At 37.2% G+C, this 9540-nt stretch overlaps 1 protein-coding gene across 1 annotated transcript in view; it reads right to left on the bottom strand.

The window, feature by feature from the left end:
- LOC127446978 (neuroligin-4, X-linked-like) overlaps positions 1-9540 on the bottom strand; it is a 760753-nt gene that overhangs the window by 18081 nt on the left and 733132 nt on the right. The gene's annotated exons all lie outside the window — the stretch shown is intronic.

Here is a 9540-nt window from a genome sequence, read left to right as displayed (position 1 = left end):
CATGCCGTTCTACCAATGTTTTAAAAAGTACCAAATCACAGTATTTTAAATCTTCAGGAAGTCAGTCTTACCTACTGAATATTAAACTGAGATGCAAGAAAATAATTGTGTTGGGGGCCTTCAGGTACAGGATTGAGAACCACTGCTTTAGACTGTCATTTAAGGGTTAAAGAGCACCTATTATGGTTTTTAAACGTGCCTAATTTTGTTTTAAAGGTCTCATACAATAGATTTACATGCATCCAAGGTCAAAAAACGCTTTAATTTGCTCATAATTTAAATTGCAGCATTACCTTTCTTTCCCAGTGTCAAAAACGACTCGTTCAATGATCCGTTCTAAAGGATTCATTCTAAACTCCTCCTTTCAGAGAGCATACTCTACTCTGATTGGTCAGATGTCCCAGTCTGTTGTGATTGGTCTAGCTCTTAGTATAGTGTTTGAGGGCGGGTTAAAGCTGTTTGCGAGCAGCCAATGAAGACCAGAGGCGGGTTTTTTGTTACCAGATTACGTAGGTTAGTACAGGAAGTAAGTCTGGAATTACTAACGACTCGTTTCAGGTGTTCAGAATCGGTTCTTTCTTTTGGGAGTCAATAACACCATTTGTCCTGCACATTGATTTTTGAAACTTTGCAGAATTATTTACATTCACAAACAGCTATATAACACACTACATGAACGGTAATATTTGAAAAACCATAATAGGTACTCTTTAAACTTCTGCCGCTCCGAGTCATGTGAAAAAACAGCATGACATCGAGTTCCGTGAAGAGCTTCTACGGGTGCAGCGCCAACAAAAGTGCCTCTGGTGAGAAATCTTTTTACGTTTTTTCATTGAAACCTGTTTGGTTGTAAAGAGTAGAGTGTGTAGTTTCATTTGATATGCCGCTTTAAAAAATGCATTCATCTTTCGCGCATCAGCATGCTGATAAACATGATGTCCACATATGTGGACACTGGGACATTATTCCCACAAAAGTTGAAAAACATGTTAGTTTGAATAACTTTCACCATGAACACATCTGTGGGTCATTTCACTTCTTTTTAATGTACATTTTGTTATATTTTATTTTGTTATCACTGTATAATACGGTTCTGTTCATTAACATTAGTAAATGCAGTCGTATATATTTAAAAGCTGAAAAATGTGTCTTTCAGAGGCTTTATATGGAGTTAGGATGAAAATAAGGTGCATTTGAAACTGAGACCAGTGCAGACAGACAGCACACTGGAGGTTAAGTCATTCACTAAGTAGGGAGCAAGGGAGCATCCTATATCTCTATGCAGTTAAGTGCATTCACTCCTAAAATCTGATCAAAAGTTCAGTTTCAGGCTGCAGATGATGTTTGGATCACTCAACATGTTTGACAGACATGTGACAATGATAATCAGTACATAGATTCAGAATTTATAATGTATCATTTTATTTTATGATGATGCTGGACATTACTTTGAATCAGAATTAATTATGATAATTTCTGATGTAATGTCTGTAACGTCTCAGAAACATGAATAATCAACACTCCTGGAAACATAATAAACTATTTGATGAAGAAAAATCGTACTTTCTATAGCTTGATATTATTTAAAATTTCACAACTTAATCCCACTGTCCACATATGAGGACAAACATTTTTAGGAAAACTATTTGCTCTAGAATTATATATTTATTTTTTGCATGTTTATTAGGTGCTACTAGTTACAAATCAAAAAGTGGAATGGAAAATGCACACAGCAGTCACGCTCGGGTCTCAGGAGATTAAGCTATGTAGCTCTTTATCTTGATTGCGTTAAAGAATTTTAGTCTCTCGAAATATTGATTTTCATAGTTTTTAAATCAGTTGCGGCTGAAATTCGTCATTATTTGAAATGTTCCTCAGTACTGCCAATGCTGATTGATGGCAGTTTTAAAAGCTTCTTTTGTGTTTAGCAGCTCTGGAGCAGTTCGTGGTGTTCGTGCCGTTTCTGTTGCGCAACGTTTTGACCCAGTGCTTCTTTCACATTAATACATGTTTGCTTGAGCTGAATGATTTCCCAGTCTGAGTCCAGATGGGCAGAATTGAGTTGGACTGGACAAACCCAGAGCAGACTGTCGCTGTGAGTCTGTTCTCAATCACTGATCCAGGAAACACTGTCTTCTAATGAAGAAAACCTCTGTGATATCTCACACGCACTGGACTTGGTAGTGACACCATACAAGGGAAATCGCTCAAGAAAGTCTCACTGTTTTAGGTTTAATGGTGTTTCTTGCATGTTCTCGGAAGATAATGGAAGAATTCAGACAGAAAATTAAAGATGAATATCTTGTATTCTTTGGGCAGGAAGATGGACTGTCTAAAAAGGTACCTTCAATTCTTCCACCTATTTTCTTTGCACAGTGTTTCATTAAAGACTCATATCATGAGACATTTTCCGTGATCTCTTCAGATAAAAGTTCATTGTACTATGATGAAAACATAGTTGTGAGTTTGAATCCAGGGTGTGCTGAATGACTCCAGCCAGGTCTCCTAAGCAACCAAATTGGCCCGGTTGCTAGGGAGGGTAGAGTCACATGGGGTAACCTCCTTGTGGTCGTGATTAGTGGTTCTCGCTCTCAATGGGGCGTGTGGTAAGTTGTGCGTGGATCACGGAGAGTAGCATGAGCCTCCACATGCTGTGAGTCTCCGCGGTGTCATGCACAACGAGTCACGTGATAAGATGCACGGATTGACGGTCTCAGAAGCGGAGGCAACTGAGACTTGTCCTCCGCCACCCGGATTGAGGTGAGTAACCGCGTAAATGTTATTAACTCATATCATTATAATAATTGTATAGCTAAGAATATTTGTGTATTTAGGATAGTTTTGTGTTGTACTTTCGTTTAATCATCTAATCTGTCAAATCTAACGCAACAGTTTGCAGGCTTTCTTTTTTGTATTTTTGTAAACATGGGACTTGTTTCCGATGTATATATGGATGCCAGGTTAACGTTTCAACGTGGTAACTAACGGTTATGCAACAAATAAATAGGCTAAATAACTATAACATATCGCCCAAAACTATCATAGTAAATAAGAAAGGCTTCAATACAGAGCAGCACAAAACCACTTATGCTCATCCTGTACGCAGAATGACGTGCTTCAATGTAAACAGAGAGCATGGGAGTCTCAAGGTGATCCTCGCTGCGCATTCAAAAATGCAGAATGCAAAATAACGCGTGCACGTCTAGTTCTCGACATCAAGCAGTTTAAACATATTTTATTGCAACCATTTATTTTTTAAAGCTACAGTATGCAACTTTTGTCCCTCTAGTGGTTGAAGCATAAAACTGCAAGTTACTTGCGGAGGATCACTTTACGTCAGTCGTGATTCTGCACTTGCTCTTCTGGCGGATGAATCTCATGGTTTGAGGATTCGGAGTCATGACGAGCTATTTTCATGTTGATATGACGTTATTCACTTAAAAATGTACAGTGTAACCGATATATTGCTTATTTTGAGGCAGATAAATAACACTCAATTAAAGCATTTTATCCACTGCACAATACACATGAATGTTTGTATTGTATTACACATATCAATTTAAGAGGCGAAACGCGTGAACTGACTGACATAAGTCCAACTTTATTTTTACATTACAATCTAAAGTCTCAGTGGACAATGCAAGTGAACCGTAATACTACAACAGCAGGTCTATGCACGGCAAACAATAAAAGACTGTAATATAAACATGAAAATAATACACAATATAACAATTACAATAATATATTTTTAATCGTTTATTTGGAAGTTACAACAGAGAGATGGTTACACGCTAAATAAATGAATAAACATTAGTGTGCTATGAAATCGGTACATAATAAACAACTTAAGATGAACATATACATTCATGGGGAACCACCTTGTACCTATAATGGATTTTAGGTCAGTTTAAACATCTGCTAAAAGGATCAAATTGCAAGTGTCCGTACACGGATTTATTGCTCCAAAAATACTTTATTAGCAACGTTTAGACCATTATGTCTTCATCAGGCAAAAATAATAATAATAATAAATATAGCTGCAAGCAGCAATGCGGATTCCTCTTCAAAACTGCAAATTATTTAAAAATTGACATGGTAGAGACATGTACCTCACACATGTACACAACATTTCAAAGCAATTGTAGCAATGGCTGATTTTGTAGCATTACCATTGGACAAGAGTATACTCGCATAATAGTAAAATATCTGTAGTGGAAATATTGATATAAGCAGAGACCCGTTTATTAGCTTGGGACAGATTTGGCTCTAATTCCATCATATTTTCACATATCAAGGTGAAATTTGGCAGAGTAGTACAGAGTGATGTCACCTTGAAGCCTGTTACGTTTGAAAAACCATCCGTCAAAATGGCGTTCGATTTATGGACATGTGAACATTTACATAAATATGCACCTTTCAGCCGTTTTGGATTATATTCATTTAATCCATTTTTTGCTAAATATAAAATTGAAAGACATGTATCCTACACATACATACTGAGTTTCAAGTCATTTGGAGCTATGGTTCAGGAGGAGTAGATTTTTGTAGGTTTTCCTAAATTTTCAATGTACAGGAAAATCCATCATGACGGACTTTATGGGTTCTAGAGGCTTTTTTGTTCCGCATGAGAAATGAGGCTTATATACCAGGTTTCAGAAATTTGGGATTTATGGGGTGGAAATGGCATCACTTTGAAAATGGAAATTTGGGGTGTGGCCTGTAGGGCCAACTATAGGCTCACATGGGCCATTTTTGTTGTGGTAGTTACTCATGGCATGTAGTATCAATGTACCAAATTTCAAAACTTTTTACCAAGGAGATCTTGAGTTATTGGGCAATTTAGAGCTACAGGAATAATAATAAGAAGAAGAATACAAACAAAAACAATAGGTTTCCTCCTGGAGGAATCCTAATAATAATAATTGTTCATTTTTCTCCTACAAGGACAATGTAAAGTGACAACAACAGTGCATTTCTGTGACACAATTTGACAATCTTGAAACTGCAGGAATGCTATAAAATACTCAAACGTCATAAATAAAAGTGAATATGTACAGGTGCATCTCAATAAATTAGAATGTCGTGGAAAAGTTCATTTATTTCAGTAATTCAACTCAAATTGTGAAACTCGTGTATTAAATAAATTCAATGCACACAGACTGAAGTAGTTTAAGTCTTTGCTTCTTTTAATTGTGATGATTTTGGCTCACATTTAACAAAAACCCACCAATTCACTATCTCAAAAAATTAGAATACATCATAAGACCAATAAAAAAAACATTTTTAGTGAATTGTTGGCCTTCTGGAAAGTATGTTCATTTACTGTATATGTACTCAATACTTGGTAGGGGCTCCTTTTGCTTTAATTACTGCCTCAATTCGGCGTGGCATGGAGGTGATCAGTTTGTGGCACTGCTGAGGTGGTATGGAAGCCCAGGTTTCTTTGACAGTGGCCTTCAGCTCATCTGCATTTTTTGGTCTCTTGTTTCTCATTTTCCTCTTGACAATACCCCATAGATTCTCTATGGGGTTCAGGTCTGGTGAGTTTGCTGGCCAGTCAAGCACACCAACACCATGGTCATTTAACCAACTTTTGGTGCTTTTGGCAGTGTGGGCAGGTGCCAAATCCTGCTGGAAAATGAAATCAGCATCTTTAAAAAGCTGGTCAGCAGAAGGAAGCCTGAAGTGCTCCAAAATGTCTTGGTAAATGGGTGCAGTGACTTTGGTTTTCAAAAAACACAATGGACCAACACCAGCAGATGACATTGCACCCCAAATCATCACAGACTGTGGAAACTTAACACTGGACTTCAAGCAACTTGGGCTATGAGCTTCTCCACCCTTCCTCCAGACTCTAGGACCTTGGTTTCCAAATGAAATACAAAACTTGCTCTCATCTGAAAAGAGGACTTTGGACCACTGGGCAACAGTCCAGTTCTTCTTCTCCTTAGCCCAGGTAAGACGCCTCTGACGTTGTCTGTGGTTCAGGAGTGGCTTAACAAGAGGAATACGACAACTGTAGCCAAATTCCTTGACACGTCTGTGTGTGGTGGCTCTTGATGCCTTGACCCCAGCCTCAGTCCATTCCTTGTGAAGTTCACCCAAATTCTTGAATCAATTTTGCTTGACAATCCTCATAAGGCTGCGGTTCTCTCGGTTGGTTGTGCATCTTTTTCTTCCACACTTTTTCCTTCCACTCAACTTTCTGTTAACATGCTTGGATACAGCACTCTGTGAACAGCCAGCTTCTTTGGCAATGAATGTTTGTGGCTTACCCTCCTTGTGAAGGGTGTCAATGATTGTCTTCTGGACAACTGTCAGATCAGCAGTCTTCCCCATGATTGTGTAGCCTAGTGAACCAAACTGAGAGACCATTTTGAAGGCTCAGGAAACCTTTGCAGGTTTTTTGAGTTGATTAGCTGATTGGCATGTCACCATATTCTAATTTTTTGAGATAGTGAATTGGTGGGTTTTTGTTAAATGTGAGCCAAAATCATCATAATTAAAAGAACCAAAGACTTAAACTACTTCAGTCTGTGTGCACTGAATTTATTTAATACACGAGTTTCACAATTTGAGTTGAATTACTGAAATAAATGAACTTTTCCACGACATTCTAATTTATTGAGATGCACCTGTATGTAGTGTATTTGATTAAGGACGCACTTATCCGCCGGCAGAACAGTATGTGCTGTTAGGTATACATGCGAGTAGTATGAATAGAATTCTGACATCATCCGGTGATGTGGGCATCATCTCGTGACCTGAATATACTGTATAATGCAATAATAACAACCACAAAAACTATCTGCTTTGGTTTTGTTAAACAAGCACCATTCAATCACAAGGAAGTTATCTTGGTATATACAGTATATCACTTACAGTTGAGAAGAGGCGTTCACCTCGTGGTTCACCGCCGTTCCTTTAAATCCAGTATTTTCAATATAACATCATCTCAGCTCATGTGACATCACAGGATCTTTAAGTGTCCAGTCGATCTGCACTTACTGGAAATAGTAGGTCATCCTGGTATTTCTCACTTACTGTGGACTCTGACATACTACTCCATTGGCATACTCTATACTGGAGAAGTATGGATATTCAGATGCAGTGAAGGACATAGTTTTAACATAGATTTTTTGATGTACTCAATAATTCAATTTTGTTAATTGTAACCAAACAAATCTTGCATAGTGCAGCTTTAAGCAGGTTCACACAGAATCAGCAAAAGACTTTAATCTCTAAAGCACCTCAAATACGGGAACATAACCCACATCAGACGATTTAAAGAGAGGTTCTTGCAGAGGGTTTTATTGTGTTGAATATTAATCACTTTTAAGCACAGCAGGCTCAAATCACACAAAAACACTCTTCAAGAAATTGTGTGTCTCAATAAATGTGACAATTACCCATTAAAGTCTCCCATTAAAACCATCACCACTAAAATATGAATGTTAGTAGTCGACCCCACTAATCCACTAGTCCGCTGTTGGACAACTAGTCGATTAGTCGACCACTGTGACACATCCCTACTTTAAAGTCCTGTTATTTCTTGAAACAAGCACATTTTGACATTTAGAAATAATGCAGTTTGACTGCTAAAATGCAGCTCTCAGTGTATGAATGAAAAGAAAATGATCTATAACTGCTCAACATTTCTTTGCACAAGTATTTAACCCTTTTGTGTCAATTTAAAAGAGTTACTCAGAGGTCCTTAGAGGACAAAAATGTCCATGTCAAAAACTGCAATAATAATATTATATATTAATATTATATTCCACTTTCACTGATTTAGATTTTTTAACCAAAATCAGTCCTGATCATAACTACCAAATATTCATTCATTTTCAGGATTTTAACCCTTTAAATGCCAGTTTGTTTACATAATGCCACTGTTGTTTTTACACACACACACACACACACACACTCACACTCAGACACATGCACACACCACACACACACAGACACACACACACACACACTCACGCACAGACACACACATACTCTCTCTCTCTCTCTCTCTCTCTCACACACACGCACTCACATTTCTCAATACACACATACAAAACACACTCTGACATCCATACCAACACACACACACAATTTTATCTGCATCATTTATTCAATTGGCCTGCAGTACTCTATAATACAGCAAACAGAGAATAGGGGAAAAGCTTGTATTTGCTCCATAGGCTAAACATGAGAAAAATAGCACCATCTGGTGGAAAATATAAAAATGTACATTTTGAAGCCAGGGCTCTGGAATGAAAGCATAATATCACAGAATTCATGATTTTATACTTTAATGGTACTGGGATCAAATATTGCAGTTTTAATGGGTTTCAATGGGGACATTTTTGTCCTGAAGGTCCTGAGTGTAACTATTTTGTGTACACAGTGTATTATAGATGTATTATAGGAACTGAGGTTGAAATATCAAAATTAAACACCCCAAAATACACACCTTTGGCATTAAAATGATCGAAAAAACAAAAATGTCCCAAAGGTCGCACAAGGGGTAAATGTTTTAATTCAAGGTGCCATGGTAATATTGTTAATAATTTGTTTTGGTACATGTACGTTTTTCAGACAGAATACATCGGCAGGCGGCTATTTTCTTTTGATTCTGAAATCACAATCCACAGGTCCATTAGTGTGACATTAATCGGGGTAGGATGCAACTTTAGGGGTACTTCACCCTGTCATCTCAGCATCAGCTGTAGTATTCACTGGTTCTGGGACACTCAGTCACCATTCACTTTCAAGTCAAGTCATTTTTATTTACTGTAGATGCAGAACTATCCTCTACATTCATCACCTATAAAGAGTATTCACCTCTGTGCTGTATGAACACTAATGAACACAGTTAAATCTTTCTTTATTACTGCCATCAAGAAACTCAAACAATATGACTTTATATATATATATACTTCAGATTTAATTTAGTTGTGCCAATGCTAGAGAGTAAATACCTTTTTTAATTAGTCAAATAGTTTTACCTTTGTAATTATGTGTGGTTTTCAGTGAAATACATAATTATTCTAAACTGTAAAACAATAAACTCTGGTGGAAAAAACCCTTCATGGCTGTGAATGTGTTTTATAGGCGCAGTATTCAATTTTGTTTTAATAAGACTTTAAATACCTCCGATTTACCCACTAAACTGTCAAACTGTGATTTATTGTTTTTCATTAGTTCAAGTGTATATAAGTGATTTAATATCTCCACTGTGAGACAGCAGTGATGGTGGTTTGTGTAATTTATGTCCGATTGTTTCGTCAATGGAACCAAAGTTACAACAACACCATTCTGCTGTCTGGACGTTTGTCCTCATTAAACATGCATTTACATTTTAAAGTGGTCATACTTCACCAGTCAGATGCAGTTAGACAATATTTCACATTTAAGACCACCAAATGTGTTTCTTCATAACAGTAGCTTCCACTGACTGTGCATATAAAGTCATCGAAACATATTATAGTGAGTTTCTCGCAGTAAGACGTTATTGGCACTAACTTTCTACTTCTAATGAAGTCCATT

Source organism: Myxocyprinus asiaticus, chromosome 10, assembly GCF_019703515.2.
Source record: "Myxocyprinus asiaticus isolate MX2 ecotype Aquarium Trade chromosome 10, UBuf_Myxa_2, whole genome shotgun sequence".
In the NCBI taxonomy this organism is placed as follows: Eukaryota; Metazoa; Chordata; class Actinopteri; order Cypriniformes; family Catostomidae; genus Myxocyprinus; species Myxocyprinus asiaticus.
The sequence above is the reverse complement of the archived record's forward strand: the minus strand, read 5'-3'. Positions and strand labels throughout refer to the sequence as shown.